Below are 23871 nucleotides of genomic sequence, written 5' to 3' on the forward strand. Positions count from 1 at the left end.
GGGAATTCGCGCCGCCTCCATCCCGCCAGCCTACACGAGACTTCCAGAGCACCCTGGAAGACATCCAGGGACTGGAGTAACTGGCATGCGACGTGTCACAGGGCTCGTTGGTCTAGGGGTATGATTCCTGCTTAGGGTGCAGGAGGTCCCGGGTTCAAATCCCGGACGAGCCCTAGCGTTTTGTGCAAACTGATCGCACGTCAGTGGCTGAGTCAGCGCAAAAAGCTCGCCGCCAATATCAAATGAATTTCTTATTTGATGTGAGCAATTGACACTCTGGTCCGACGCGTGAAGGCAGTTACGAAGGTTTCGGGTACAGATGGTAGCAGATGCATGTTAGTAAGTCTCGCTTAAAGTGATGAAAAAGTGTTTCCGCTCGGTATCGAACCGGGGACCTTCTGCGTGTTAGGCAGACGTGATAACCGCTACACCACGGAAACTGCTTATGTGCACCTTACTTCATAGACAACTTGTAGTGATGTTGCCATCGTAACTAAAAAATTCAATAAATGTGGTACTTGCAAAACGAAGGGACATGCAGCAGATCCACACACGACGAGGCTCACTGGAGTACAATACGACATAGGCAGGAAAACACTGTTCCCGCCCGGGATCGAACCGGGTACATTCTGCGTGTGAAGCAGACGTGATAACCGCTACACTACGGAAACGACGGACACGCTCAGTCCCTCCTTGTGCACTCGAATACGCCTCAGCCTTTCTCTCGTCCGCGCATGCACACACCATAGTTCTTTTGACAGCCTGAAACCCATCGCAGCCGAGGGCTCAAGAAGTCTTCGGGGTGCCCGAGAGGGTGTCTGCCGTAGCACCCCTAACGAGATAGCGGCGTTTCGCGCAGTCGTTATTGCAAGTCACATCAGCAAAAACAATCACCTCCTTAGCAGCAGGCAGTGCGCGCCCAGCGGCAGCTCTACATGAAGGTACCAATAGCCCAGGAAGGCCGCCGACCGCGGGAATTCGCGCCGCCTCCATCCCGCCAGCCTACACGAGACTTCCAGAGCACCCTGGAAGACATCGAGGGACTGGAGTAACTGGCATGCGACGTGTCACAGGGCTCGTTGGTCTAGGGGTATGATTCCTGCTTAGGGTGCAGGAGGTCCCGGGTTCAAATCCCGGACGAGCCCTAGCGTTTTGTGCAAACTGATCGCACGTCAGTGGCTGAGTCAGCGCAAAAAGCTCGCCGCCAATATCAAATGAATTTCTTATTTGATGTGAGCAATTGACACTCTGGTCCGACGCGTGAAGGCAGTTACGAAGGTTTCGGGTACAGATGGTAGCAGATGCATGTTAGTAAGTCTCGCTTAAAGTGATGAAAAAGTGTTTCCGCTCGGGATCGAACCGGGGACCTTCTGCGTGTTAGGCAGACGTGATAACCGCTACACCACGGAAACTGCTTATGTGCACCTTACTTCATAGACAACTTGTAGTGATGTTGCCATCGTAACTAAAAAATTCAATAAATGTGGTACTTGCAAAACGAAGGGACATGCAGCAGATCCACACACGACGAGGCTCACTGGAGTACAATACGACATAGGCAGGAAAATACTGTTCCCGCCCGGGATCGAACCGGGTACCTTCTGCGTGTGAAGCAGACGTGATAACCGCTACACTACGGAAACGACGGACACGCTCAGTCCCTCCTTGTGCACTCGAATACGCCTCAGCCTTTCTCTCGTCCGCGCATGCACACACCATAGTTCTTTTGACAGCCTGAAACCCATCGCAGCCGAGGGCTCAAGAAGTCTTCGGGGTGCCCGAGAGGGTGTCTGCCGTAGCACCCCTAACGAGATAGCGGCGTTTCGCGCAGTCGTTATTGCAAGTCACATCAGCAAAAACAATCACCTCCTTAGCAGCAGGCAGTGCGCGCCCAGCGGCAGCTCTACATGAAGGTACCAATAGCCCAGGAAGGCCGCCGACCGCGGGAATTCGCGCCGCCTCCATCCCGCCAGCCTACACGAGACTTCCAGAGCACCCTGGAAGACATCGAGGGACTGGAGTAACTGGCATGCGACGTGTCACAGGGCTCGTTGGTCTAGGGGTATGATTCCTGCTTAGGGTGCAGGAGGTCCCGGGTTCAAATCCCGGACGAGCCCTAGCGTTTTGTGCAAACTGATCGCACGTCAGTGGCTGAGTCAGCGCAAAAAGCTCGCCGCCAATATCAAATGAATTTCTTATTTGATGTGAGCAATTGACACTCTGGTCCGACGCGTGAAGGCAGTTACGAAGGTTTCGGGTACAGATGGTAGCAGATGCATGTTAGTAAGTCTCGCTTAAAGTGATGAAAAAGTGTTTCCGCCCGGGATCGAACCGGGGACCTTCTGCGTGTTAGGCAGACGTGATAACCGCTACACCACGGAAACTGCTTATGTGCACCTTACTTCATAGACAACTTGTAGTGATGTTGCCATCGTAACTAAAAAATTCAATAAATGTGGTACTTGCAAAACGAAGGGACATGCAGCAGATCCACACACGACGAGGCTCACTGGAGTACAATACGACATAGGCAGGAAAATACTGTTCCCGCCCGGGATCGAACCGGGGACCTTCTGCGTGTGAAGCAGACGTGATAACCGCTACACTACGGAAACGACGGACACGCTCAGTCCCTCCTTGTGCACTCGAATACGCCTCAGCCTTTCTCTCGTCCGCGCATGCACACACCATAGTTCTTTTGACAGCCTGAAACCCATCGCAGCCGAGGGCTCAAGAAGTCTTCGGGGTGCCCGAGAGGGTGTCTGCCGTAGCACCCCTAACGAGATAGCGGCGTTTCGCGCAGTCGTTATTGCAAGTCACATCAGCAAAAACAATCACCTCCTTAGCAGCAGGCAGTGCGCGCCCAGCGGCAGCTCTACATGAAGGTACCAATAGCCCAGGAAGGCCGCCGACCGCGGGAATTCGCGCCGCCTCCATCCCGCCAGCCTACACGAGACTTCCAGAGCACCCTGGAAGACATCGAGGGACTGGAGTAACTGGCATGCGACGTGTCACAGGGCTCGTTGGTCTAGGGGTATGATTCCTGCTTAGGGTGCAGGAGGTCCCGGGTTCAAATCCCGGACGAGCCCTAGCGTTTTGTGCAAACTGATCGCACGTCAGTGGCTGAGTCAGCGCAAAAAGCTCGCCGCCAATATCAAATGAATTTCTTATTTGATGTGAGCAATTGACACTCTGGTCCGACGCGTGAAGGCAGTTACGAAGGTTTCGGGTACAGATGGTAGCAGATGCATGTTAGTAAGTCTCGCTTAAAGTGATGAAAAAGTGTTTCCGCTCGGGATCGAACCGGGGACCTTCTGCGTGTTAGGCAGACGTGATAACCGCTACACCACGGAAACTGCTTATGTGCACCTTACTTCATAGACAACTTGTAGTGATGTTGCCATCGTAACTAAAAAATTCAATAAATGTGGTACTTGCAAAACGAAGGGACATGCAGCAGATCCACACACGACGAGGCTCACTGGAGTACAATACGACATAGGCAGGAAAATACTGTTCCCGCCCGGGATCGAACCGGGTACCTTCTGCGTGTGAAGCAGACGTGATAACCGCTACACTACGGAAACGACGGACACGCTCAGTCCCTCCTTGTGCACTCGAATACGCCTCAGCCTTTCTCTCGTCCGCGCATGCACACACCATAGTTCTTTTGACAGCCTGAAACCCATCGCAGCCGAGGGCTCAAGAAGTCTTCGGGGTGCCCGAGAGGGTGTCTGCCGTAGCACCCCTAACGAGATAGCGGCGTTTCGCGCAGTCGTTATTGCAAGTCACATCAGCAAAAACAATCACCTCCTTAGCAGCAGGCAGTGCGCGCCCAGCGGCAGCTCTACATGAAGGTACCAATAGCCCAGGAAGGCCGCCGACCGCGGGAATTCGCGCCGCCTCCATCCCGCCAGCCTACACGAGACTTCCAGAGCACCCTGGAAGACATCCAGGGACTGGAGTAACTGGCATGCGACGTGTCACAGGGCTCGTTGGTCTAGGGGTATGATTCCTGCTTAGGGTGCAGGAGGTCCCGGGTTCAAATCCCGGACGAGCCCTAGCGTTTTGTGCAAACTGATCGCACGTCAGTGGCTGAGTCAGCGCAAAAAGCTCGCCGCCAATATCAAATGAATTTCTTATTTGATGTGAGCAATTGACACTCTGGTCCGACGCGTGAAGGCAGTTACGAAGGTTTCGGGTACAGATGGTAGCAGATGCATGTTAGTAAGTCTCGCTTAAAGTGATGAAAAAGTGTTTCCGCTCGGTATCGAACCGGGGACCTTCTGCGTGTTAGGCAGACGTGATAACCGCTACACCACGGAAACTGCTTATGTGCACCTTACTTCATAGACAACTTGTAGTGATGTTGCCATCGTAACTAAAAAATTCAATAAATGTGGTACTTGCAAAACGAAGGGACATGCAGCAGATCCACACACGACGAGGCTCACTGGAGTACAATACGACATAGGCAGGAAAACACTGTTCCCGCCCGGGATCGAACCGGGTACATTCTGCGTGTGAAGCAGACGTGATAACCGCTACACTACGGAAACGACGGACACGCTCAGTCCCTCCTTGTGCACTCGAATACGCCTCAGCCTTTCTCTCGTCCGCGCATGCACACACCATAGTTCTTTTGACAGCCTGAAACCCATCGCAGCCGAGGGCTCAAGAAGTCTTCGGGGTGCCCGAGAGGGTGTCTGCCGTAGCACCCCTAACGAGATAGCGGCGTTTCGCGCAGTCGTTATTGCAAGTCACATCAGCAAAAACAATCACCTCCTTAGCAGCAGGCAGTGCGCGCCCAGCGGCAGCTCTACATGAAGGTACCAATAGCCCAGGAAGGCCGCCGACCGCGGGAATTCGCGCCGCCTCCATCCCGCCAGCCTACACGAGACTGCCAGAGCACCCTGGAAGACATCGAGGGACTGGAGTAACTGGCATGCGACGTGTCACAGGGCTCGTTGGTCTAGGGGTATGATTCCTGCTTAGGGTGCAGGAGGTCCCGGGTTCAAATCCCGGACGAGCCCTAGCGTTTTGTGCAAACTGATCGCACGTCAGTGGCTGAGTCAGCGCAAAAAGCTCGCCGCCAATATCAAATGAATTTCTTATTTGATGTGAGCAATTGACACTCTGGTCCGACGCGTGAAGGCAGTTACGAAGGTTTCGGGTACAGATGGTAGCAGATGCATGTTAGTAAGTCTCGCTTAAAGTGATGAAAAAGTGTTTCCGCCCGGGATCGAACCGGGGACCTTCTGCGTGTTAGGCAGACGTGATAACCGCTACACCACGGAAACTGCTTATGTGCACCTTACTTCATAGACAACTTGTAGTGATGTTGCCATCGTAACTAAAAAATTCAATAAATGTGGTACTTGCAAAACGAAGGGACATGCAGCAGATCCACACACGACGAGGCTCACTGGAGTACAATACGACATAGGCAGGAAAATACTGTTCCCGCCCGGGATCGAACCGGGGACCTTCTGCGTGTGAAGCAGACGTGATAACCGCTACACTACGGAAACGACGGACACGCTCAGTCCCTCCTTGTGCACTCGAATACGCCTCAGCCTTTCTCTCGTCCGCGCATGCACACACCATAGTTCTTTTGACAGCCTGAAACCCATCGCAGCCGAGGGCTCAAGAAGTCTTCGGGGTGCCCGAGAGGGTGTCTGCCGTAGCACCCCTAACGAGATAGCGGCGTTTCGCGCAGTCGTTATTGCAAGTCACATCAGCAAAAACAATCACCTCCTTAGCAGCAGGCAGTGCGCGCCCAGCGGCAGCTCTACATGAAGGTACCAATAGCCCAGGAAGGCCGCCGACCGCGGGAATTCGCGCCGCCTCCATCCCGCCAGCCTACACGAGACTTCCAGAGCACCCTGGAAGACATCGAGGGACTGGAGTAACTGGCATGCGACGTGTCACAGGGCTCGTTGGTCTAGGGGTATGATTCCTGCTTAGGGTGCAGGAGGTCCCGGGTTCAAATCCCGGACGAGCCCTAGCGTTTTGTGCAAACTGATCGCACGTCAGTGGCTGAGTCAGCGCAAAAAGCTCGCCGCCAATATCAAATGAATTTCTTATTTGATGTGAGCAATTGACACTCTGGTCCGACGCGTGAAGGCAGTTACGAAGGTTTCGGGTACAGATGGTAGCAGATGCATGTTAGTAAGTCTCGCTTAAAGTGATGAAAAAGTGTTTCCGCTCGGTATCGAACCGGGGACCTTCTGCGTGTTAGGCAGACGTGATAACCGCTACACCACGGAAACTGCTTATGTGCACCTTACTTCATAGACAACTTGTAGTGATGTTGCCATCGTAACTAAAAAATTCAATAAATGTGGTACTTGCAAAACGAAGGGACATGCAGCAGATCCACACACGACGAGGCTCACTGGAGTACAATACGACATAGGCAGGAAAACACTGTTCCCGCCCGGGATCGAACCGGGTACCTTCTGCGTGTGAAGCAGACGTGATAACCGCTACACTACGGAAACGACGGACACGCTCAGTCCCTCCTTGTGCACTCGAATACGCCTCAGCCTTTCTCTCGTCCGCGCATGCACACACCATAGTTCTTTTGACAGCCTGAAACCCATCGCAGCCGAGGGCTCAAGAAGTCTTCGGGGTGCCCGAGAGGGTGTCTGCCGTAGCACCCCTAACGAGATAGCGGCGTTTCGCGCAGTCGTTATTGCAAGTCACATCAGCAAAAACAATCACCTCCTTAGCAGCAGGCAGTGCGCGCCCAGCGGCAGCTCTACATGAAGGTACCAATAGCCCAGGAAGGCCGCCGACCGCGGGAATTCGCGCCGCCTCCATCCCGCCAGCCTACACGAGACTTCCAGAGCACCCTGGAAGACATCGAGGGACTGGAGTAACTGGCATGCGACGTGTCACAGGGCTCGTTGGTCTAGGGGTATGATTCCTGCTTAGGGTGCAGGAGGTCCCGGGTTCAAATCCCGGACGAGCCCTAGCGTTTTGTGCAAACTGATCGCACGTCAGTGGCTGAGTCAGCGCAAAAAGCTCGCCGCCAATATCAAATGAATTTCTTATTTGATGTGAGCAATTGACACTCTGGTCCGACGCGTGAAGGCAGTTACGAAGGTTTCGGGTACAGATGGTAGCAGATGCATGTTAGTAAGTCTCGCTTAAAGTGATGAAAAAGTGTTTCCGCTCGGGATCGAACCGGGGACCTTCTGCGTGTTAGGCAGACGTGATAACCGCTACACCACGGAAACTGCTTATGTGCACCTTACTTCATAGACAACTTGTAGTGATGTTGCCATCGTAACTAAAAAATTCAATAAATGTGGTACTTGCAAAACGAAGGGACATGCAGCAGATCCACACACGACGAGGCTCACTGGAGTACAATACGACATAGGCAGGAAAATACTGTTCCCGCCCGGGAACGAACCGGGGACCATCTGCGTGTGAAGCAGACGTGATAACCGCTACACTACGGAAACGACGGACACGCTCCGTCCCTCCTTGTGCACTCGAATACGCCTCAGCCTTTCTCTCGTCCGCGCATGCACACACCATAGTTCTTTTGACAGCCTGAAACCCATCGCAGCCGAGGGCTCAAGAAGTCTTCGGGGTGCCCGAGAGGGTGTCTGCCGTAGCACCCCTAACGAGATAGCGGCGTTTCGCGCAGTCGTTATTGCAAGTCACATCAGCAAAAACAATCACCTCCTTAGCAGCAGGCAGTGCGCGCCCAGCGGCAGCTCTACATGAAGGTACCAATAGCCCAGGAAGGCCGCCGACCGCGGGAATTCGCGCCGCCTCCATCCCGCCAGCCTACACGAGACTTCCAGAGCACCCTGGAAGACATCGAGGGACTGGAGTAACTGGCATGCGACGTGTCACAGGGCTCGTTGGTCTAGGGGTATGATTCCTGCTTAGGGTGCAGGAGGTCCCGGGTTCAAATCCCGGACGAGCCCTAGCGTTTTGTGCAAACTGATCGCACGTCAGTGGCTGAGTCAGCGCAAAAAGCTCGCCGCCAATATCAAATGAATTTCTTATTTGATGTGAGCAATTGACACTCTGGTCCGACGCGTGAAGGCAGTTACGAAGGTTTCGGGTACAGATGGTAGCAGATGCATGTTAGTAAGTCTCGCTTAAAGTGATGAAAAAGTGTTTCCGCTCGGGATCGAACCGGGGACCTTCTGCGTGTTAGGCAGACGTGATAACCGCTACACCACGGAAACTGCTTATGTGCACCTTACTTCATAGACAACTTGTAGTGATGTTGCCATCGTAACTAAAAAATTCAATAAATGTGGTACTTGCAAAACGAAGGGACATGCAGCAGATCCACACACGACGAGGCTCACTGGAGTACAATACGACATAGGCAGGAAAACACTGTTCCCGCCCGGGATCGAACCGGGTACATTCTGCGTGTGAAGCAGACGTGATAACCGCTACACTACGGAAACGACGGACACGCTCAGTCTCTCCTTCTGCACTCGAATACGCCTCAGCCTTTCTCTCGTCCGCGCATGCACACACCATAGTTCTTTTGACAGCCTGAAACCCATCGCAGCCGAGGGCTCAAGAAGTCTTCGGGGTGCCCGAGAGGGTGTCTGCCGTAGCACCCCTAACGAGATAGCGGCGTTTCGCGCAGTCGTTATTGCAAGTCACATCAGCAAAAACAATCACCTCCTTAGCAGCAGGCAGTGCGCGCCCAGCGGCAGCTCTACATGAAGGTACCAATAGCCCAGGAAGGCCGCCGACCGCGGGAATTCGCGCCGCCTCCATCCCGCCAGCCTACACGAGACTGCCAGAGCACCCTGGAAGACATCGAGGGACTGGAGTAACTGGCATGCGACGTGTCACAGGGCTCGTTGGTCTAGGGGTATGATTCCTGCTTAGGGTGCAGGAGGTCCCGGGTTCAAATCCCGGACGAGCCCTAGCGTTTTGTGCAAACTGATCGCACGTCAGTGGCTGAGTCAGCGCAAAAAGCTCGCCGCCAATATCAAATGAATTTCTTATTTGATGTGAGCAATTGACACTCTGGTCCGACGCGTGAAGGCAGTTACGAAGGTTTCGGGTACAGATGGTAGCAGATGCATGTTAGTAAGTCTCGCTTAAAGTGATGAAAAAGTGTTTCCGCCCGGGATCGAACCGGGGACCTTCTGCGTGTTAGGCAGACGTGATAACCGCTACACCACGGAAACTGCTTATGTGCACCTTACTTCATAGACAACTTGTAGTGATGTTGCCATCGTAACTAAAAAATTCAATAAATGTGGTACTTGCAAAACGAAGGGACATGCAGCAGATCCACACACGACGAGGCTCACTGGAGTACAATACGACATAGGCAGGAAAATACTGTTCCCGCCCGGGATCGAACCGGGGACCTTCTGCGTGTGAAGCAGACGTGATAACCGCTACACTACGGAAACGACGGACACGCTCAGTCCCTCCTTGTGCACTCGAATACGCCTCAGCCTTTCTCTCGTCCGCGCATGCACACACCATAGTTCTTTTGACAGCCTGAAACCCATCGCAGCCGAGGGCTCAAGAAGTCTTCGGGGTGCCCGAGAGGGTGTCTGCCGTAGCACCCCTAACGAGATAGCGGCGTTTCGCGCAGTCGTTATTGCAAGTCACATCAGCAAAAACAATCACCTCCTTAGCAGCAGGCAGTGCGCGCCCAGCGGCAGCTCTACATGAAGGTACCAATAGCCCAGGAAGGCCGCCGACCGCGGGAATTCGCGCCGCCTCCATCCCGCCAGCCTACACGAGACTTCCAGAGCACCCTGGAAGACATCGAGGGACTGGAGTAACTGGCATGCGACGTGTCACAGGGCTCGTTGGTCTAGGGGTATGATTCCTGCTTAGGGTGCAGGAGGTCCCGGGTTCAAATCCCGGACGAGCCCTAGCGTTTTGTGCAAACTGATCGCACGTCAGTGGCTGAGTCAGCGCAAAAAGCTCGCCGCCAATATCAAATGAATTTCTTATTTGATGTGAGCAATTGACACTCTGGTCCGACGCGTGAAGGCAGTTACGAAGGTTTCGGGTACAGATGGTAGCAGATGCATGTTAGTAAGTCTCGCTTAAAGTGATGAAAAAGTGTTTCCGCTCGGGATCGAACCGGGGACCTTCTGCGTGTTAGGCAGACGTGATAACCGCTACACCACGGAAACTGCTTATGTGCACCTTACTTCATAGACAACTTGTAGTGATGTTGCCATCGTAACTAAAAAATTCAATAAATGTGGTACTTGCAAAACGAAGGGACATGCAGCAGATCCACACACGACGAGGCTCACTGGAGTACAATACGACATAGGCAGGAAAATACTGTTCCCGCCCGGGATCGAACCGGGGACCTTCTGCGTGTGAAGCAGACGTGATAACCGCTACACTACGGAAACGACGGACACGCTCAGTCCCTCCTTGTGCACTCGAATACGCCTCAGCCTTTCTCTCGTCCGCGCATGCACACACCATAGTTCTTTTGACAGCCTGAAACCCATCGCAGCCGAGGGCTCAAGAAGTCTTCGGGGTGCCCGAGAGGGTGTCTGCCGTAGCACCCCTAACGAGATAGCGGCGTTTCGCGCAGTCGTTATTGCAAGTCACATCAGCAAAAACAATCACCTCCTTAGCAGCAGGCAGTGCGCGCCCAGCGGCAGCTCTACATGAAGGTACCAATAGCCCAGGAAGGCCGCCGACCGCGGGAATTCGCGCCGCCTCCATCCCGCCAGCCTACACGAGACTTCCAGAGCACCCTGGAAGACATCGAGGGACTGGAGTAACTGGCATGCGACGTGTCACAGGGCTCGTTGGTCTAGGGGTATGATTCCTGCTTAGGGTGCAGGAGGTCCCGGGTTCAAATCCCGGACGAGCCCTAGCGTTTTGTGCAAACTGATCGCACGTCAGTGGCTGAGTCAGCGCAAAAAGCTCGCCGCCAATATCAAATGAATTTCTTATTTGATGTGAGCAATTGACACTCTGGTCCGACGCGTGAAGGCAGTTACGAAGGTTTCGGGTACAGATGGTAGCAGATGCATGTTAGTAAGTCTCGCTTAAAGTGATGAAAAAGTGTTTCCGCTCGGTATCGAACCGGGGACCTTCTGCGTGTTAGGCAGACGTGATAACCGCTACACCACGGAAACTGCTTATGTGCACCTTACTTCATAGACAACTTGTAGTGATGTTGCCATCGTAACTAAAAAATTCAATAAATGTGGTACTTGCAAAACGAAGGGACATGCAGCAGATCCACACACGACGAGGCTCACTGGAGTACAATACGACATAGGCAGGAAAACACTGTTCCCGCCCGGGATCGAACCGGGTACCTTCTGCGTGTGAAGCAGACGTGATAACCGCTACACTACGGAAACGACGGACACGCTCAGTCCCTCCTTGTGCACTCGAATACGCCTCAGCCTTTCTCTCGTCCGCGCATGCACACACCATAGTTCTTTTGACAGCCTGAAACCCATCGCAGCCGAGGGCTCAAGAAGTCTTCGGGGTGCCCGAGAGGGTGTCTGCCGTAGCACCCCTAACGAGATAGCGGCGTTTCGCGCAGTCGTTATTGCAAGTCACATCAGCAAAAACAATCACCTCCTTAGCAGCAGGCAGTGCGCGCCCAGCGGCAGCTCTACATGAAGGTACCAATAGCCCAGGAAGGCCGCCGACCGCGGGAATTCGCGCCGCCTCCATCCCGCCAGCCTACACGAGACTTCCAGAGCACCCTGGAAGACATCGAGGGACTGGAGTAACTGGCATGCGACGTGTCACAGGGCTCGTTGGTCTAGGGGTATGATTCCTGCTTAGGGTGCAGGAGGTCCCGGGTTCAAATCCCGGACGAGCCCTAGCGTTTTGTGCAAACTGATCGCACGTCAGTGGCTGAGTCAGCGCAAAAAGCTCGCCGCCAATATCAAATGAATTTCTTATTTGATGTGAGCAATTGACACTCTGGTCCGACGCGTGAAGGCAGTTACGAAGGTTTCGGGTACAGATGGTAGCAGATGCATGTTAGTAAGTCTCGCTTAAAGTGATGAAAAAGTGTTTCCGCTCGGGATCGAACCGGGGACCTTCTGCGTGTTAGGCAGACGTGATAACCGCTACACCACGGAAACTGCTTATGTGCACCTTACTTCATAGACAACTTGTAGTGATGTTGCCATCGTAACTAAAAAATTCAATAAATGTGGTACTTGCAAAACGAAGGGACATGCAGCAGATCCACACACGACGAGGCTCACTGGAGTACAATACGACATAGGCAGGAAAATACTGTTCCCGCCCGGGAACGAACCGGGGACCATCTGCGTGTGAAGCAGACGTGATAACCGCTACACTACGGAAACGACGGACACGCTCCGTCCCTCCTTGTGCACTCGAATACGCCTCAGCCTTTCTCTCGTCCGCGCATGCACACACCATAGTTCTTTTGACAGCCTGAAACCCATCGCAGCCGAGGGCTCAAGAAGTCTTCGGGGTGCCCGAGAGGGTGTCTGCCGTAGCACCCCTAACGAGATAGCGGCGTTTCGCGCAGTCGTTATTGCAAGTCACATCAGCAAAAACAATCACCTCCTTAGCAGCAGGCAGTGCGCGCCCAGCGGCAGCTCTACATGAAGGTACCAATAGCCCAGGAAGGCCGCCGACCGCGGGAATTCGCGCCGCCTCCATCCCGCCAGCCTACACGAGACTTCCAGAGCACCCTGGAAGACATCGAGGGACTGGAGTAACTGGCATGCGACGTGTCACAGGGCTCGTTGGTCTAGGGGTATGATTCCTGCTTAGGGTGCAGGAGGTCCCGGGTTCAAATCCCGGACGAGCCCTAGCGTTTTGTGCAAACTGATCGCACGTCAGTGGCTGAGTCAGCGCAAAAAGCTCGCCGCCAATATCAAATGAATTTCTTATTTGATGTGAGCAATTGACACTCTGGTCCGACGCGTGAAGGCAGTTACGAAGGTTTCGGGTACAGATGGTAGCAGATGCATGTTAGTAAGTCTCGCTTAAAGTGATGAAAAAGTGTTTCCGCTCGGGATCGAACCGGGGACCTTCTGCGTGTTAGGCAGACGTGATAACCGCTACACCACGGAAACTGCTTATGTGCACCTTACTTCATAGACAACTTGTAGTGATGTTGCCATCGTAACTAAAAAATTCAATAAATGTGGTACTTGCAAAACGAAGGGACATGCAGCAGATCCACACACGACGAGGCTCACTGGAGTACAATACGACATAGGCAGGAAAATACTGTTCCCGCCCGGGAACGAACCGGGGACCTTCTGCGTGTGAAGCAGACGTGATAACCGCTACACTACGGAAACGACGGACACGCTCCGTCCCTCCTTGTGCACTCGAATACGCCTCAGCCTTTCTCTCGTCCGCGCATGCACACACCATAGTTCTTTTGACAGCCTGAAACCCATCGCAGCCGAGGGCTCAAGAAGTCTTCGGGGTGCCCGAGAGGGTGTCTGCCGTAGCACCCCTAACGAGATAGCGGCGTTTCGCGCAGTCGTTATTGCAAGTCACATCAGCAAAAACAATCACCTCCTTAGCAGCAGGCAGTGCGCGCCCAGCGGCAGCTCTACATGAAGGTACCAATAGCCCAGGAAGGCCGCCGACCGCGGGAATTCGCGCCGCCTCCATCCCGCCAGCCTACACGAGACTTCCAGAGCACCCTGGAAGACATCGAGGGACTGGAGTAACTGGCATGCGACGTGTCACAGGGCTCGTTGGTCTAGGGGTATGATTCCTGCTTAGGGTGCAGGAGGTCCCGGGTTCAAATCCCGGACGAGCCCTAGCGTTTTGTGCAAACTGATCGCACGTCAGTGGCTGAGTCAGCGCAAAAAGCTCGCCGCCAATATCAAATGAATTTCTTATTTGATGTGAGCAATTGACACTCTGGTCCGACGCGTGAAGGCAGTTACGAAGGTTTCGGGTACAGATGGTAGCAGATGCATGTTAGTAAGTCTCGCTTAAAGTGATGAAAAAGTGTTTCCGCTCGGGATCGAACCGGGGACCTTCTGCGTGTTAGGCAGACGTGATAACCGCTACACCACGGAAACTGCTTATGTGCACCTTACTTCATAGACAACTTGTAGTGATGTTGCCATCGTAACTAAAAAATTCAATAAATGTGGTACTTGCAAAACGAAGGGACATGCAGCAGATCCACACACGACGAGGCTCACTGGAGTACAATACGACATAGGCAGGAAAACACTGTTCCCGCCCGGGATCGAACCGGGTACATTCTGCGTGTGAAGCAGACGTGATAACCGCTACACTACGGAAACGACGGACACGCTCAGTCCCTCCTTGTGCACTCGAATACGCCTCAGCCTTTCTCTCGTCCGCGCATGCACACACCATAGTTCTTTTGACAGCCTGAAACCCATCGCAGCCGAGGGCTCAAGAAGTCTTCGGGGTGCCCGAGAGGGTGTCTGCCGTAGCACCCCTAACGAGATAGCGGCGTTTCGCGCAGTCGTTATTGCAAGTCACATCAGCAAAAACAATCACCTCCTTAGCAGCAGGCAGTGCGCGCCCAGCGGCAGCTCTACATGAAGGTACCAATAGCCCAGGAAGGCCGCCGACCGCGGGAATTCGCGCCGCCTCCATCCCGCCAGCCTACACGAGACTGCCAGAGCACCCTGGAAGACATCGAGGGACTGGAGTAACTGGCATGCGACGTGTCACAGGGCTCGTTGGTCTAGGGGTATGATTCCTGCTTAGGGTGCAGGAGGTCCCGGGTTCAAATCCCGGACGAGCCCTAGCGTTTTGTGCAAACTGATCGCACGTCAGTGGCTGAGTCAGCGCAAAAAGCTCGCCGCCAATATCAAATGAATTTCTTATTTGATGTGAGCAATTGACACTCTGGTCCGACGCGTGAAGGCAGTTACGAAGGTTTCGGGTACAGATGGTAGCAGATGCATGTTAGTAAGTCTCGCTTAAAGTGATGAAAAAGTGTTTCCGCCCGGGATCGAACCGGGGACCTTCTGCGTGTTAGGCAGACGTGATAACCGCTACACCACGGAAACTGCTTATGTGCACCTTACTTCATAGACAACTTGTAGTGATGTTGCCATCGTAACTAAAAAATTCAATAAATGTGGTACTTGCAAAACGAAGGGACATGCAGCAGATCCACACACGACGAGGCTCACTGGAGTACAATACGACATAGGCAGGAAAATACTGTTCCCGCCCGGGATCGAACCGGGGACCTTCTGCGTGTGAAGCAGACGTGATAACCGCTACACTACGGAAACGACGGACACGCTCAGTCCCTCCTTGTGCACTCGAATACGCCTCAGCCTTTCTCTCGTCCGCGCATGCACACACCATAGTTCTTTTGACAGCCTGAAACCCATCGCAGCCGAGGGCTCAAGAAGTCTTCGGGGTGCCCGAGAGGGTGTCTGCCGTAGCACCCCTAACGAGATAGCGGCGTTTCGCGCAGTCGTTATTGCAAGTCACATCAGCAAAAACAATCACCTCCTTAGCAGCAGGCAGTGCGCGCCCAGCGGCAGCTCTACATGAAGGTACCAATAGCCCAGGAAGGCCGCCGACCGCGGGAATTCGCGCCGCCTCCATCCCGCCAGCCTACACGAGACTTCCAGAGCACCCTGGAAGACATCGAGGGACTGGAGTAACTGGCATGCGACGTGTCACAGGGCTCGTTGGTCTAGGGGTATGATTCCTGCTTAGGGTGCAGGAGGTCCCGGGTTCAAATCCCGGACGAGCCCTAGCGTTTTGTGCAAACTGATCGCACGTCAGTGGCTGAGTCAGCGCAAAAAGCTCGCCGCCAATATCAAATGAATTTCTTATTTGATGTGAGCAATTGACACTCTGGTCCGACGCGTGAAGGCAGTTACGAAGGTTTCGGGTACAGATGGTAGCAGATGCATGTTAGTAAGTCTCGCTTAAAGTGATGAAAAAGTGTTTCCGCTCGGGATCGAACCGGGGACCTTCTGCGTGTTAGGCAGACGTGATAACCGCTACACCACGGAAACTGCTTATGTGCACCTTACTTCATAGACAACTTGTAGTGATGTTGCCATCGTAACTAAAAAATTCAATAAATGTGGTACTTGCAAAACGAAGGGACATGCAGCAGATCCACACACGACGAGGCTCACTGGAGTACAATACGACATAGGCAGGAAAATACTGTTCCCGCCCGGGATCGAACCGGGTACCTTCTGCGTGTGAAGCAGACGTGATAACCGCTACACTACGGAAACGACGGACACGCTCAGTCCCTCCTTGTGCACTCGAATACGCCTCAGCCTTTCTCTCGTCCGCGCATGCACACACCATAGTTCTTTTGACAGCCTGAAACCCATCGCAGCCGAGGGCTCAAGAAGTCTTCGGGGTGCCCGAGAGGGTGTCTGCCGTAGCACCCCTAACGAGATAGCGGCGTTTCGCGCAGTCGTTATTGCAAGTCACATCAGCAAAAACAATCACCTCCTTAGCAGCAGGCAGTGCGCGCCCAGCGGCAGCTCTACATGAAGGTACCAATAGCCCAGGAAGGCCGCCGACCGCGGGAATTCGCGCCGCCTCCATCCCGCCAGCCTACACGAGACTTCCAGAGCACCCTGGAAGACATCGAGGGACTGGAGTAACTGGCATGCGACGTGTCACAGGGCTCGTTGGTCTAGGGGTATGATTCCTGCTTAGGGTGCAGGAGGTCCCGGGTTCAAATCCCGGACGAGCCCTAGCGTTTTGTGCAAACTGATCGCACGTCAGTGGCTGAGTCAGCGCAAAAAGCTCGCCGCCAATATCAAATGAATTTCTTATTTGATGTGAGCAATTGACACTCTGGTCCGACGCGTGAAGGCAGTTACGAAGGTTTCGGGTACAGATGGTAGCAGATGCATGTTAGTAAGTCTCGCTTAAAGTGATGAAAAAGTGTTTCCGCCCGGGATCGAACCGGGGACCTTCTGCGTGTTAGGCAGACGTGATAACCGCTACACCACGGAAACTGCTTATGTGCACCTTACTTCATAGACAACTTGTAGTGATGTTGCCATCGTAACTAAAAAATTCAATAAATGTGGTACTTGCAAAACGAAGGGACATGCAGCAGATCCACACACGACGAGGCTCACTGGAGTACAATACGACATAGGCAGGAAAATACTGTTCCCGCCCGGGATCGAACCGGGGACCTTCTGCGTGTGAAGCAGACGTGATAACCGCTACACTACGGAAACGACGGACACGCTCAGTCCCTCCTTGTGCACTCGAATACGCCTCAGCCTTTCTCTCGTCCGCGCATGCACACACCATAGTTCTTTTGACAGCCTGAAACCCATCGCAGCCGAGGGCTCAAGAAGTCTTCGGGGTGCCCGAGAGGGTGTCTGCCGTAGCACCCCTAACGAGATAGCGGCGTTTCGCGCAGTCGTTATTGCAAGTCACATCAGCAAAAACAATCACCTCCTTAGCAGCAGGCAGTGCGCGCCCAGCGGCAGCTCTACATGAAGGTACCAATAGCCCAGGAAGGCCGCCGACCGCGGGAATTCGCGCCGCCTCCATCCCGCCAGCCTACACGAGACTTCCAGAGCACCCTGGAAGACATCGAGGGACTGGAGTAACTGGCATGCGACGTGTCACAGGGCTCGTTGGTCTAGGGGTATGATTCCTGCTTAGGGTGCAGGAGGTCCCGGGTTCAAATCCCGGACGAGCCCTAGCGTTTTGTGCAAACTGATCGCACGTCAGTGGCTGAGTCAGCGCAAAAAGCTCGCCGCCAATATCAAATGAATTTCTTATTTGATGTGAGCAATTGACACTCTGGTCCGACGCGTGAAGGCAGTTACGAAGGTTTCGGGTACAGATGGTAGCAGATGCATGTTAGTAAGTCTCGCTTAAAGTGATGAAAAAGTGTTTCCGCCCGGGATCGAACCGGGGACCTTCTGCGTGTTAGGCAGACGTGATAACCGCTACACCACGGAAACTGCTTACGTGCACCTTACTTCATAGACAACTTGTAGTGATGTTGCCATCGTAACTAAAAAATTCAATAAATGTGGTACTTGCAAAACGAAGGGACATGCAGCAGATCCACACACGACGAGGCTCACTGGAGTACAATACGACATAGGCAGGAAAATACTGTTCCCGCCCGGGATCGAACCGGGGACCTTCTGCGTGTGAAGCAGACGTGATAACCGCTACACTACGGAAACGACGGACACGCTCAGTCCCTCCTTGTGCACTCGAATACGCCTCAGCCTTTCTCTCGTCCGCGCATGCACACACCATAGTTCTTTTGACAGCCTGAAACCCATCGCAGCCGAGGGCTCAAGAAGTCTTCGGGGTGCCCGAGAGGGTGTCTGCCGTAGCACCCCTAACGAGATAGCGGCGTTTCGCGCAGTCGTTATTGCAAGTCACATCAGCAAAAACAATCACCTCCTTAGCAGCAGGCAGTGCGCGCCCAGCGGCAGCTCTACATGAAGGTACCAATAGCCCAGGAAGGCCGCCGACCGCGGGAATTCGCGCCGCCTCCATCCCGCCAGCCTACACGAGACTTCCAGAGCACCCTGGAAGACATCGAGGGACTGGAGTAACTGGCATGCGACGTGTCACAGGGCTCGTTGGTCTAGGGGTATGATTCCTGCTTAGGGTGCAGGAGGTCCCGGGTTCAAATCCCGGACGAGCCCTAGCGTTTTGTGCAAACTGATCGCACGTCAGTGGCTGAGTCAGCGCAAAAAGCTCGCCGCCAATATCAAATGAATTTCTTATTTGATGTGAGCAATTGACACTCTGGTCCGACGCGTGAAGGCAGTTACGAAGGTTTCGGGTACAGATGGTAGCAGATGCATGTTAGTAAGTCTCGCTTAAAGTGATGAAAAAGTGTTTCCGCTCGGGATCGACCCGGGGACCTTCTGCGTGTTAGGCAGACGTGATAACCGCTACACCACGGAAACTGCTTATGTGCACCTTACTTCATAGACAACTTGTAGTGATGTTGCCATCGTAACTAAAAAATTCAATAAATGTGGTACTTGCAAAACGAAGGGACATGCAGCAGATCTACACACGACGAGGCTCACTGGAGTACAATACGACATAGGCAGGAAAATACTGTTCCCGCCCGGGATCGAACCGGGGACCTTCTGCGTGTGAAGCAGACGTGATAACCGCTACACTACGGAAACGACGGACACGCTCCGTCCCTCCTTGTGCACTCGAATACGCCTCAGCCTTTCTCTCGTCCGCGCATGCACACACCATAGTTCTTTTGACAGCCTGAAACCCATCGCAGCCGAGGGCTCAAGAAGTCTTCGGGGTGCCCGAGAGGGTGTCTGCCGTAGCACCCCTAACGAGATAGCGGCGTTTCGCGCAGTCGTTATTGCAAGTCACATCAGCAAAAACAATCACCTCCTTAGCAGCAGGCAGTGCGCGCCCAGCGGCAGCTCTAAATGAAGGTACCAATAGCCCAGGAAGGCCGCCGACCGCGGGAATTCGCGCCGCCTCCATCCCGCCAGCCTACACGAGACTTCCAGAGCACCCTGGAAGACATCGAGGGACTGGAGTAACTGGCATGCGACGTGTCACAGGGCTCGTTGGTCTAGGGGTATGATTCCTGCTTAGGGTGCAGGAGGTCCCGGGTTCAAATCCCGGACGAGCCCTAGCGTTTTGTGCAAACTGATCGCACGTCAGTGGCTGAGTCAGCGCAAAAAGCTCGCCGCCAATATCAAATGAATTTCTTATTTGATGTGAGCAATTGACACTCTGGTCCGACGCGTGAAGGCAGTTACGAAGGTTTCGGGTACAGATGGTAGCAGATGCATGTTAGTAAGTCTCGCTTAAAGTGATGAAAAAGTGTTTCCGCCCGGGATCGAACCGGGGACCTTCTGCGTGTTAGGCAGACGTGATAACCGCTACACCACGGAAACTGCTTATGTGCACCTTACTTCATAGACAACTTGTAGTGATGTTGCCATCGTAACTAAAAAATTCAATAAATGTGGTACTTGCAAAACGAAGGGACATGCAGCAGATCCACACACGACGAGGCTCACTGGAGTACAATACGACATAGGCAGGAAAATACTGTTCCCGCCCGGGATCGAACCGGGGACCTTCTGCGTGTGAAGCAGACGTGATAACCGCTACACTACGGAAACGACGGACACGCTCCGTCCCTCCTTGTGCACTCGAATACGCCTCAGCCTTTCTCTCGTCCGCGCATGCACACACCATAGTTCTTTTGACAGCCTGAAACCCATCGCAGCCGAGGGCTCAAGAAGTCTTCGGGGTGCCCGAGAGGGTGTCTGCCGTAGCACCCCTAACGAGATAGCGGCGTTTCGCGCAGTCGTTATTGCAAGTCACATCAGCAAAAACAATCACCTCCTTAGCAGCAGGCAGTGCGCGCCCAGCGGCAGCTCTAAATGAAGGTACCAATAGCCCAGGAAGGCCGCCGACCGCGGGAATTCGCGCCGCCTCCATCCCGCCAGCCTACACGAGACTTCCAGAGCACCCTGGAAGACATCGAGGGACTGGAGTAACTGGCATGCGACGTGTCACAGGGCTCGTTGGTCTAGGGGTATGATTCCTGCTTAGGGTGCAGGAGGTCCCGGGTTCAAATCCCGGACGAGCCCTAGCGTTTTGTGCAAACTGATCGCACGTCAGTGGCTGAGTCAGCGCAAAAAGCTCGCCGCCAATATCAAATGAATTTCTTATTTGATGTGAGCAATTGACACTCTGGTCCGACGCGTGAAGGCAGTTACGAAGGTTTCGGGTACAGATGGTAGCAGATGCATGTTAGTAAGTCTCGCTTAAAGTGATGAAAAAGTGTTTCCGCCCGGGATCGAACCGGGGACCTTCTGCGTGTTAGGCAGACGTGATAACCGCTACACCACGGAAACTGCTTATGTGCACCTTACTTCATAGACAACTTGTAGTGATGTTGCCATCGTAACTAAAAAATTCAATAAATGTGGTACTTGCAAAACGAAGGGACATGCAGCAGATCCACACACGACGAGGCTCACTGGAGTACAATACGACATAGGCAGGAAAATACTGTTCCCGCCCGGGATCGAACCGGGGACCTTCTGCGTGTGAAGCAGACGTGATAACCGCTACACTACGGAAACAACGGACACACTCCGTCCCTCCTTGTGCACTCGAATACGCCTCAGCCTTTCTCTCGTCCGCGCATGCACACACCATAGTTCTTTTGACAGCCTGAAACCCATCGCAGCCGAGGGCTCAAGAAGTCTTCGGGGTGCCCGAGAGGGTGTCTGCCGTAGCACCCCTAACGAGATAGCGGCGTTTCGCGCAGTCGTTATTGCAAGTCACATCAGCAAAAACAATCACCTCCTTAGCAGCAGGCAGTGCGCGCCCAGCGGCAGCTCTACATGAAGGTACCAATAGCCCAGGAAGGCCGCCGACCGCGGGAATTCGCGCCGCCTCCATCCCGCCAGCCTACACGAGACTTCCAGAGCACCCTGGAAGACATCGAGGGACTGGAGTAACTGGCATGCGACGTGTCACAGGGCTCGTTGGTCTAGGGGTATGATTCCTGCTTAGGGTGCAGGAGGTCCCGGGTTCAAATCCCGGACGAGCCCTAGCGTTTTGTGCAAACTGATCGCACGTCAGTGGCTGAGTCAGCGCAAAAAGCTCGCCGCCAATATCAAATGAATTTCTTATTTGATGTGAGCAATTGACACTCTGGTCCGACGCGTGAAGGCAGTTACGAAGGTTTCGGGTACAGATGGTAGCAGATGCATGTTAGTAAGTCTCGCTTAAAGTGATGAAAAAGTGTTTCCGCCCGGGATCGAACCGGGGACCTTCTGCGTGTTAGGCAGACGTGATAACCGCTACACCACGGAAACTGCTTATGTGCACCTTACTTCATAGACAACTTGTAGTGATGTTGCCATCGTAACTAAAAAATTCAATAAATGTGGTACTTGCAAAACGAAGGGACATGCAGCAGATCCACACACGACGAGGCTCACTGGAGTACAATACGACATAGGCAGGAAAATACTGTTCCCGCCCGGGATCGAACCGGGGACCTTCTGCGTGTGAAGCAGACGTGATAACCGCTACACTACGGAAACGACGGACACGCTCAGTCCCTCCTTGTGCACTCGAATACGCCTCAGCCTTTCTCTCGTCCGCGCATGCACACACCATAGTTCTTTTGACAGCCTGAAACCCATCGCAGCCGAGGGCTCAAGAAGTCTTCGGGGTGCCCGAGAGGGTGTCTGCCGTAGCACCCCTAACGAGATAGCGGCGTTTCGCGCAGTCGTTATTGCAAGTCACATCAGCAAAAACAATCACCTCCTTAGCAGCAGGCAGTGCGCGCCCAGCGGCAGCTCTACATGAAGGTACCAATAGCCCAGGAAGGCCGCCGACCGCGGGAATTCGCGCCGCCTCCATCCCGCCAGCCTACACGAGACTTCCAGAGCACCCTGGAAGACATCGAGGGACTGGAGTAACTGGCATGCGACGTGTCACAGGGCTCGTTGGTCTAGGGGTATGATTCCTGCTTAGGGTGCAGGAGGTCCCGGGTTCAAATCCCGGACGAGCCCTAGCGTTTTGTGCAAACTGATCGCACGTCAGTGGCTGAGTCAGCGCAAAAAGCTCGCCGCCAATATCAAATGAATTTCTTATTTGATGTGAGCAATTGACACTCTGGTCCGACGCGTGAAGGCAGTTACGAAGGTTTCGGGTACAGATGGTAGCAGATGCATGTTAGTAAGTCTCGCTTAAAGTGATGAAAAAGTGTTTCCGCCCGGGATCGAACCGGGGACCTTCTGCGTGTTAGGCAGACGTGATAACCGCTACACCACGGAAACTGCTTATGTGCACCTTACTTCATAGACAACTTGTAGTGATGTTGCCATCGTAACTAAAAAATTCAATAAATGTGGTACTTGCAAAACGAAGGGACATGCAGCAGATCCACACACGACGAGGCTCACTGGAGTACAATACGACATAGGCAGGAAAATACTGTTCCCGCCCGGGATCGAACCGGGGACCTTCTGCGTGTGAAGCAGACGTGATAACCGCTACACTACGGAAACGACGGACACGCTCAGTCCCTCCTTGTGCACTCGAATACGCCTCAGCCTTTCTCTCGTCCGCGCATGCACACACCATAGTTCTTTTGACAGCCTGAAACCCATCGCAGCCGAGGGCTCAAGAAGTCTTCGGGGTGCCCGAGAGGGTGTCTGCCGTAGCACCCCTAACGAGATAGCGGCGTTTCGCGCAGTCGTTATTGCAAGTCACATCAGCAAAAACAATCACCTCCTTAGCAGCAGGCAGTGCGCGCCCAGCGGCAGCTCTACATGAAGGTACCAATAGCCCAGGAAGGCCGCCGACCGCGGGAATTCGCGCCGCCTCCATCCCGCCAGCCTACACGAGACTTCCAGAGCACCCTGGAAGACATCGAGGGACTGGAGTAACTGGCATGCGACGTGTCACAGGGCTCGTTGGTCTAGGGGTATGATTCCTGCTTAGGGTGCAGGAGGTCCCGGGTTCAAATCCCGGACGAGCCCTAGCGTTTTGTGCAAACTGATCGCACGTCAGTGGCTGAGTCAGCGCAAAAAGCTCGCCGCCAATATCAAATGAATTTCTTATTTGATGTGAGCAATTGACACTCTGGTCCGACGCGTGAAGGCAGTTACGAAGGTTTCGGGTACAGATGGTAGCAGATGCATGTTAGTAAGTCTCGCTTAAAGTGATGAAAAAGTGTTTCCGCCCGGGATCGAACCGGGGACCTTCTGCGTGTTAGGCAGACGTGATAACCGCTACACCACGGAAACTGCTTATGTGCACCTTACTTCATAGACAACTTGTAGTGATGTTGCCATCGTAACTAAAAAATTCAATAAATGTGGTACTTGCAAAACGAAGGGACATGCAGCA

The 23871-nt window shown here is 53.6% G+C and overlaps 74 non-coding genes across 74 annotated transcripts; 25 read left to right on the forward strand and 49 right to left on the reverse strand.

The window, feature by feature from the left end:
* The first annotated feature begins 101 nt into the window (after window positions 1–101).
* On the forward strand, window positions 102–173 carry Trnap-agg (transfer RNA proline (anticodon AGG)). The gene has a single exon. It is a non-coding gene; the product is annotated as a tRNA-Pro (tRNA).
* Window positions 174–367: 194 nt separating this feature from the next.
* On the reverse strand, window positions 368–440 carry Trnav-aac (transfer RNA valine (anticodon AAC)). The gene has a single exon. It is a non-coding gene; the product is annotated as a tRNA-Val (tRNA).
* A 158-nt stretch (window positions 441–598) lies between these two features.
* On the reverse strand, window positions 599–671 carry Trnav-cac (transfer RNA valine (anticodon CAC)). Its single transcript has one exon. It is a non-coding gene; the product is annotated as a tRNA-Val (tRNA).
* A 402-nt stretch (window positions 672–1073) lies between these two features.
* On the forward strand, window positions 1074–1145 carry Trnap-agg (transfer RNA proline (anticodon AGG)). The gene has a single exon. It is a non-coding gene; the product is annotated as a tRNA-Pro (tRNA).
* A 194-nt stretch (window positions 1146–1339) lies between these two features.
* Trnav-aac (transfer RNA valine (anticodon AAC)) lies at window positions 1340–1412 on the reverse strand. The gene has a single exon. It is a non-coding gene; the product is annotated as a tRNA-Val (tRNA).
* A 158-nt stretch (window positions 1413–1570) lies between these two features.
* Trnav-cac (transfer RNA valine (anticodon CAC)) lies at window positions 1571–1643 on the reverse strand. Its single transcript has one exon. It is a non-coding gene; the product is annotated as a tRNA-Val (tRNA).
* A 402-nt stretch (window positions 1644–2045) lies between these two features.
* Trnap-agg (transfer RNA proline (anticodon AGG)) lies at window positions 2046–2117 on the forward strand. Its single transcript has one exon. It is a non-coding gene; the product is annotated as a tRNA-Pro (tRNA).
* Window positions 2118–2311: 194 nt separating this feature from the next.
* Trnav-aac (transfer RNA valine (anticodon AAC)) lies at window positions 2312–2384 on the reverse strand. The gene has a single exon. It is a non-coding gene; the product is annotated as a tRNA-Val (tRNA).
* A 158-nt stretch (window positions 2385–2542) lies between these two features.
* Trnav-cac (transfer RNA valine (anticodon CAC)) lies at window positions 2543–2615 on the reverse strand. The gene has a single exon. It is a non-coding gene; the product is annotated as a tRNA-Val (tRNA).
* A 402-nt stretch (window positions 2616–3017) lies between these two features.
* Trnap-agg (transfer RNA proline (anticodon AGG)) lies at window positions 3018–3089 on the forward strand. Its single transcript has one exon. It is a non-coding gene; the product is annotated as a tRNA-Pro (tRNA).
* A 194-nt stretch (window positions 3090–3283) lies between these two features.
* On the reverse strand, window positions 3284–3356 carry Trnav-aac (transfer RNA valine (anticodon AAC)). The gene has a single exon. It is a non-coding gene; the product is annotated as a tRNA-Val (tRNA).
* A 158-nt stretch (window positions 3357–3514) lies between these two features.
* On the reverse strand, window positions 3515–3587 carry Trnav-cac (transfer RNA valine (anticodon CAC)). Its single transcript has one exon. It is a non-coding gene; the product is annotated as a tRNA-Val (tRNA).
* A 402-nt stretch (window positions 3588–3989) lies between these two features.
* Trnap-agg (transfer RNA proline (anticodon AGG)) lies at window positions 3990–4061 on the forward strand. The gene has a single exon. It is a non-coding gene; the product is annotated as a tRNA-Pro (tRNA).
* Window positions 4062–4255: 194 nt separating this feature from the next.
* Window positions 4256–4328, reverse strand: Trnav-aac (transfer RNA valine (anticodon AAC)). The gene has a single exon. It is a non-coding gene; the product is annotated as a tRNA-Val (tRNA).
* A 158-nt stretch (window positions 4329–4486) lies between these two features.
* Trnav-cac (transfer RNA valine (anticodon CAC)) lies at window positions 4487–4559 on the reverse strand. The gene has a single exon. It is a non-coding gene; the product is annotated as a tRNA-Val (tRNA).
* Window positions 4560–4961: 402 nt separating this feature from the next.
* Window positions 4962–5033, forward strand: Trnap-agg (transfer RNA proline (anticodon AGG)). Its single transcript has one exon. It is a non-coding gene; the product is annotated as a tRNA-Pro (tRNA).
* Window positions 5034–5227: 194 nt separating this feature from the next.
* On the reverse strand, window positions 5228–5300 carry Trnav-aac (transfer RNA valine (anticodon AAC)). Its single transcript has one exon. It is a non-coding gene; the product is annotated as a tRNA-Val (tRNA).
* A 158-nt stretch (window positions 5301–5458) lies between these two features.
* Window positions 5459–5531, reverse strand: Trnav-cac (transfer RNA valine (anticodon CAC)). Its single transcript has one exon. It is a non-coding gene; the product is annotated as a tRNA-Val (tRNA).
* A 402-nt stretch (window positions 5532–5933) lies between these two features.
* On the forward strand, window positions 5934–6005 carry Trnap-agg (transfer RNA proline (anticodon AGG)). Its single transcript has one exon. It is a non-coding gene; the product is annotated as a tRNA-Pro (tRNA).
* Window positions 6006–6199: 194 nt separating this feature from the next.
* On the reverse strand, window positions 6200–6272 carry Trnav-aac (transfer RNA valine (anticodon AAC)). The gene has a single exon. It is a non-coding gene; the product is annotated as a tRNA-Val (tRNA).
* Window positions 6273–6430: 158 nt separating this feature from the next.
* Window positions 6431–6503, reverse strand: Trnav-cac (transfer RNA valine (anticodon CAC)). Its single transcript has one exon. It is a non-coding gene; the product is annotated as a tRNA-Val (tRNA).
* A 402-nt stretch (window positions 6504–6905) lies between these two features.
* Trnap-agg (transfer RNA proline (anticodon AGG)) lies at window positions 6906–6977 on the forward strand. The gene has a single exon. It is a non-coding gene; the product is annotated as a tRNA-Pro (tRNA).
* Window positions 6978–7171: 194 nt separating this feature from the next.
* On the reverse strand, window positions 7172–7244 carry Trnav-aac (transfer RNA valine (anticodon AAC)). The gene has a single exon. It is a non-coding gene; the product is annotated as a tRNA-Val (tRNA).
* Window positions 7245–7402: 158 nt separating this feature from the next.
* Window positions 7403–7475, reverse strand: Trnav-cac (transfer RNA valine (anticodon CAC)). The gene has a single exon. It is a non-coding gene; the product is annotated as a tRNA-Val (tRNA).
* A 402-nt stretch (window positions 7476–7877) lies between these two features.
* On the forward strand, window positions 7878–7949 carry Trnap-agg (transfer RNA proline (anticodon AGG)). The gene has a single exon. It is a non-coding gene; the product is annotated as a tRNA-Pro (tRNA).
* A 194-nt stretch (window positions 7950–8143) lies between these two features.
* On the reverse strand, window positions 8144–8216 carry Trnav-aac (transfer RNA valine (anticodon AAC)). The gene has a single exon. It is a non-coding gene; the product is annotated as a tRNA-Val (tRNA).
* A 158-nt stretch (window positions 8217–8374) lies between these two features.
* Window positions 8375–8447, reverse strand: Trnav-cac (transfer RNA valine (anticodon CAC)). Its single transcript has one exon. It is a non-coding gene; the product is annotated as a tRNA-Val (tRNA).
* Window positions 8448–8849: 402 nt separating this feature from the next.
* Trnap-agg (transfer RNA proline (anticodon AGG)) lies at window positions 8850–8921 on the forward strand. The gene has a single exon. It is a non-coding gene; the product is annotated as a tRNA-Pro (tRNA).
* Window positions 8922–9115: 194 nt separating this feature from the next.
* On the reverse strand, window positions 9116–9188 carry Trnav-aac (transfer RNA valine (anticodon AAC)). Its single transcript has one exon. It is a non-coding gene; the product is annotated as a tRNA-Val (tRNA).
* A 158-nt stretch (window positions 9189–9346) lies between these two features.
* Window positions 9347–9419, reverse strand: Trnav-cac (transfer RNA valine (anticodon CAC)). Its single transcript has one exon. It is a non-coding gene; the product is annotated as a tRNA-Val (tRNA).
* A 402-nt stretch (window positions 9420–9821) lies between these two features.
* On the forward strand, window positions 9822–9893 carry Trnap-agg (transfer RNA proline (anticodon AGG)). The gene has a single exon. It is a non-coding gene; the product is annotated as a tRNA-Pro (tRNA).
* Window positions 9894–10087: 194 nt separating this feature from the next.
* Trnav-aac (transfer RNA valine (anticodon AAC)) lies at window positions 10088–10160 on the reverse strand. Its single transcript has one exon. It is a non-coding gene; the product is annotated as a tRNA-Val (tRNA).
* A 158-nt stretch (window positions 10161–10318) lies between these two features.
* Window positions 10319–10391, reverse strand: Trnav-cac (transfer RNA valine (anticodon CAC)). The gene has a single exon. It is a non-coding gene; the product is annotated as a tRNA-Val (tRNA).
* A 402-nt stretch (window positions 10392–10793) lies between these two features.
* Window positions 10794–10865, forward strand: Trnap-agg (transfer RNA proline (anticodon AGG)). Its single transcript has one exon. It is a non-coding gene; the product is annotated as a tRNA-Pro (tRNA).
* A 194-nt stretch (window positions 10866–11059) lies between these two features.
* On the reverse strand, window positions 11060–11132 carry Trnav-aac (transfer RNA valine (anticodon AAC)). Its single transcript has one exon. It is a non-coding gene; the product is annotated as a tRNA-Val (tRNA).
* Window positions 11133–11290: 158 nt separating this feature from the next.
* On the reverse strand, window positions 11291–11363 carry Trnav-cac (transfer RNA valine (anticodon CAC)). Its single transcript has one exon. It is a non-coding gene; the product is annotated as a tRNA-Val (tRNA).
* Window positions 11364–11765: 402 nt separating this feature from the next.
* Trnap-agg (transfer RNA proline (anticodon AGG)) lies at window positions 11766–11837 on the forward strand. Its single transcript has one exon. It is a non-coding gene; the product is annotated as a tRNA-Pro (tRNA).
* Window positions 11838–12031: 194 nt separating this feature from the next.
* Window positions 12032–12104, reverse strand: Trnav-aac (transfer RNA valine (anticodon AAC)). Its single transcript has one exon. It is a non-coding gene; the product is annotated as a tRNA-Val (tRNA).
* Window positions 12105–12262: 158 nt separating this feature from the next.
* Trnav-cac (transfer RNA valine (anticodon CAC)) lies at window positions 12263–12335 on the reverse strand. Its single transcript has one exon. It is a non-coding gene; the product is annotated as a tRNA-Val (tRNA).
* Window positions 12336–12737: 402 nt separating this feature from the next.
* Trnap-agg (transfer RNA proline (anticodon AGG)) lies at window positions 12738–12809 on the forward strand. The gene has a single exon. It is a non-coding gene; the product is annotated as a tRNA-Pro (tRNA).
* Window positions 12810–13003: 194 nt separating this feature from the next.
* Window positions 13004–13076, reverse strand: Trnav-aac (transfer RNA valine (anticodon AAC)). Its single transcript has one exon. It is a non-coding gene; the product is annotated as a tRNA-Val (tRNA).
* Window positions 13077–13234: 158 nt separating this feature from the next.
* Window positions 13235–13307, reverse strand: Trnav-cac (transfer RNA valine (anticodon CAC)). Its single transcript has one exon. It is a non-coding gene; the product is annotated as a tRNA-Val (tRNA).
* Window positions 13308–13709: 402 nt separating this feature from the next.
* Window positions 13710–13781, forward strand: Trnap-agg (transfer RNA proline (anticodon AGG)). Its single transcript has one exon. It is a non-coding gene; the product is annotated as a tRNA-Pro (tRNA).
* Window positions 13782–13975: 194 nt separating this feature from the next.
* Trnav-aac (transfer RNA valine (anticodon AAC)) lies at window positions 13976–14048 on the reverse strand. Its single transcript has one exon. It is a non-coding gene; the product is annotated as a tRNA-Val (tRNA).
* Window positions 14049–14206: 158 nt separating this feature from the next.
* On the reverse strand, window positions 14207–14279 carry Trnav-cac (transfer RNA valine (anticodon CAC)). Its single transcript has one exon. It is a non-coding gene; the product is annotated as a tRNA-Val (tRNA).
* Window positions 14280–14681: 402 nt separating this feature from the next.
* Window positions 14682–14753, forward strand: Trnap-agg (transfer RNA proline (anticodon AGG)). Its single transcript has one exon. It is a non-coding gene; the product is annotated as a tRNA-Pro (tRNA).
* A 194-nt stretch (window positions 14754–14947) lies between these two features.
* Window positions 14948–15020, reverse strand: Trnav-aac (transfer RNA valine (anticodon AAC)). Its single transcript has one exon. It is a non-coding gene; the product is annotated as a tRNA-Val (tRNA).
* A 158-nt stretch (window positions 15021–15178) lies between these two features.
* Trnav-cac (transfer RNA valine (anticodon CAC)) lies at window positions 15179–15251 on the reverse strand. Its single transcript has one exon. It is a non-coding gene; the product is annotated as a tRNA-Val (tRNA).
* Window positions 15252–15653: 402 nt separating this feature from the next.
* Window positions 15654–15725, forward strand: Trnap-agg (transfer RNA proline (anticodon AGG)). The gene has a single exon. It is a non-coding gene; the product is annotated as a tRNA-Pro (tRNA).
* A 194-nt stretch (window positions 15726–15919) lies between these two features.
* On the reverse strand, window positions 15920–15992 carry Trnav-aac (transfer RNA valine (anticodon AAC)). Its single transcript has one exon. It is a non-coding gene; the product is annotated as a tRNA-Val (tRNA).
* A 158-nt stretch (window positions 15993–16150) lies between these two features.
* On the reverse strand, window positions 16151–16223 carry Trnav-cac (transfer RNA valine (anticodon CAC)). Its single transcript has one exon. It is a non-coding gene; the product is annotated as a tRNA-Val (tRNA).
* A 402-nt stretch (window positions 16224–16625) lies between these two features.
* On the forward strand, window positions 16626–16697 carry Trnap-agg (transfer RNA proline (anticodon AGG)). The gene has a single exon. It is a non-coding gene; the product is annotated as a tRNA-Pro (tRNA).
* Window positions 16698–16891: 194 nt separating this feature from the next.
* On the reverse strand, window positions 16892–16964 carry Trnav-aac (transfer RNA valine (anticodon AAC)). Its single transcript has one exon. It is a non-coding gene; the product is annotated as a tRNA-Val (tRNA).
* Window positions 16965–17122: 158 nt separating this feature from the next.
* Window positions 17123–17195, reverse strand: Trnav-cac (transfer RNA valine (anticodon CAC)). Its single transcript has one exon. It is a non-coding gene; the product is annotated as a tRNA-Val (tRNA).
* A 402-nt stretch (window positions 17196–17597) lies between these two features.
* Trnap-agg (transfer RNA proline (anticodon AGG)) lies at window positions 17598–17669 on the forward strand. Its single transcript has one exon. It is a non-coding gene; the product is annotated as a tRNA-Pro (tRNA).
* A 194-nt stretch (window positions 17670–17863) lies between these two features.
* Trnav-aac (transfer RNA valine (anticodon AAC)) lies at window positions 17864–17936 on the reverse strand. Its single transcript has one exon. It is a non-coding gene; the product is annotated as a tRNA-Val (tRNA).
* A 158-nt stretch (window positions 17937–18094) lies between these two features.
* On the reverse strand, window positions 18095–18167 carry Trnav-cac (transfer RNA valine (anticodon CAC)). The gene has a single exon. It is a non-coding gene; the product is annotated as a tRNA-Val (tRNA).
* Window positions 18168–18569: 402 nt separating this feature from the next.
* Window positions 18570–18641, forward strand: Trnap-agg (transfer RNA proline (anticodon AGG)). Its single transcript has one exon. It is a non-coding gene; the product is annotated as a tRNA-Pro (tRNA).
* Window positions 18642–18835: 194 nt separating this feature from the next.
* On the reverse strand, window positions 18836–18908 carry Trnav-aac (transfer RNA valine (anticodon AAC)). The gene has a single exon. It is a non-coding gene; the product is annotated as a tRNA-Val (tRNA).
* Window positions 18909–19066: 158 nt separating this feature from the next.
* On the reverse strand, window positions 19067–19139 carry Trnav-cac (transfer RNA valine (anticodon CAC)). Its single transcript has one exon. It is a non-coding gene; the product is annotated as a tRNA-Val (tRNA).
* A 402-nt stretch (window positions 19140–19541) lies between these two features.
* On the forward strand, window positions 19542–19613 carry Trnap-agg (transfer RNA proline (anticodon AGG)). The gene has a single exon. It is a non-coding gene; the product is annotated as a tRNA-Pro (tRNA).
* A 194-nt stretch (window positions 19614–19807) lies between these two features.
* On the reverse strand, window positions 19808–19880 carry Trnav-aac (transfer RNA valine (anticodon AAC)). The gene has a single exon. It is a non-coding gene; the product is annotated as a tRNA-Val (tRNA).
* A 158-nt stretch (window positions 19881–20038) lies between these two features.
* Trnav-cac (transfer RNA valine (anticodon CAC)) lies at window positions 20039–20111 on the reverse strand. The gene has a single exon. It is a non-coding gene; the product is annotated as a tRNA-Val (tRNA).
* Window positions 20112–20513: 402 nt separating this feature from the next.
* On the forward strand, window positions 20514–20585 carry Trnap-agg (transfer RNA proline (anticodon AGG)). Its single transcript has one exon. It is a non-coding gene; the product is annotated as a tRNA-Pro (tRNA).
* A 194-nt stretch (window positions 20586–20779) lies between these two features.
* On the reverse strand, window positions 20780–20852 carry Trnav-aac (transfer RNA valine (anticodon AAC)). Its single transcript has one exon. It is a non-coding gene; the product is annotated as a tRNA-Val (tRNA).
* A 158-nt stretch (window positions 20853–21010) lies between these two features.
* Window positions 21011–21083, reverse strand: Trnav-cac (transfer RNA valine (anticodon CAC)). The gene has a single exon. It is a non-coding gene; the product is annotated as a tRNA-Val (tRNA).
* Window positions 21084–21485: 402 nt separating this feature from the next.
* Trnap-agg (transfer RNA proline (anticodon AGG)) lies at window positions 21486–21557 on the forward strand. The gene has a single exon. It is a non-coding gene; the product is annotated as a tRNA-Pro (tRNA).
* Window positions 21558–21751: 194 nt separating this feature from the next.
* Window positions 21752–21824, reverse strand: Trnav-aac (transfer RNA valine (anticodon AAC)). The gene has a single exon. It is a non-coding gene; the product is annotated as a tRNA-Val (tRNA).
* A 158-nt stretch (window positions 21825–21982) lies between these two features.
* Trnav-cac (transfer RNA valine (anticodon CAC)) lies at window positions 21983–22055 on the reverse strand. The gene has a single exon. It is a non-coding gene; the product is annotated as a tRNA-Val (tRNA).
* A 402-nt stretch (window positions 22056–22457) lies between these two features.
* Trnap-agg (transfer RNA proline (anticodon AGG)) lies at window positions 22458–22529 on the forward strand. The gene has a single exon. It is a non-coding gene; the product is annotated as a tRNA-Pro (tRNA).
* Window positions 22530–22723: 194 nt separating this feature from the next.
* Window positions 22724–22796, reverse strand: Trnav-aac (transfer RNA valine (anticodon AAC)). The gene has a single exon. It is a non-coding gene; the product is annotated as a tRNA-Val (tRNA).
* A 158-nt stretch (window positions 22797–22954) lies between these two features.
* Window positions 22955–23027, reverse strand: Trnav-cac (transfer RNA valine (anticodon CAC)). Its single transcript has one exon. It is a non-coding gene; the product is annotated as a tRNA-Val (tRNA).
* Window positions 23028–23429: 402 nt separating this feature from the next.
* Window positions 23430–23501, forward strand: Trnap-agg (transfer RNA proline (anticodon AGG)). Its single transcript has one exon. It is a non-coding gene; the product is annotated as a tRNA-Pro (tRNA).
* Window positions 23502–23695: 194 nt separating this feature from the next.
* On the reverse strand, window positions 23696–23768 carry Trnav-aac (transfer RNA valine (anticodon AAC)). Its single transcript has one exon. It is a non-coding gene; the product is annotated as a tRNA-Val (tRNA).
* Between the last annotated feature and the right edge of the window lie 103 nt (window positions 23769–23871).

Source organism: Schistocerca cancellata, chromosome 2 (assembly GCF_023864275.1).
Source record: "Schistocerca cancellata isolate TAMUIC-IGC-003103 chromosome 2, iqSchCanc2.1, whole genome shotgun sequence".
Lineage (NCBI taxonomy): Eukaryota > Metazoa > Arthropoda > Insecta > Orthoptera > Acrididae > Schistocerca > Schistocerca cancellata.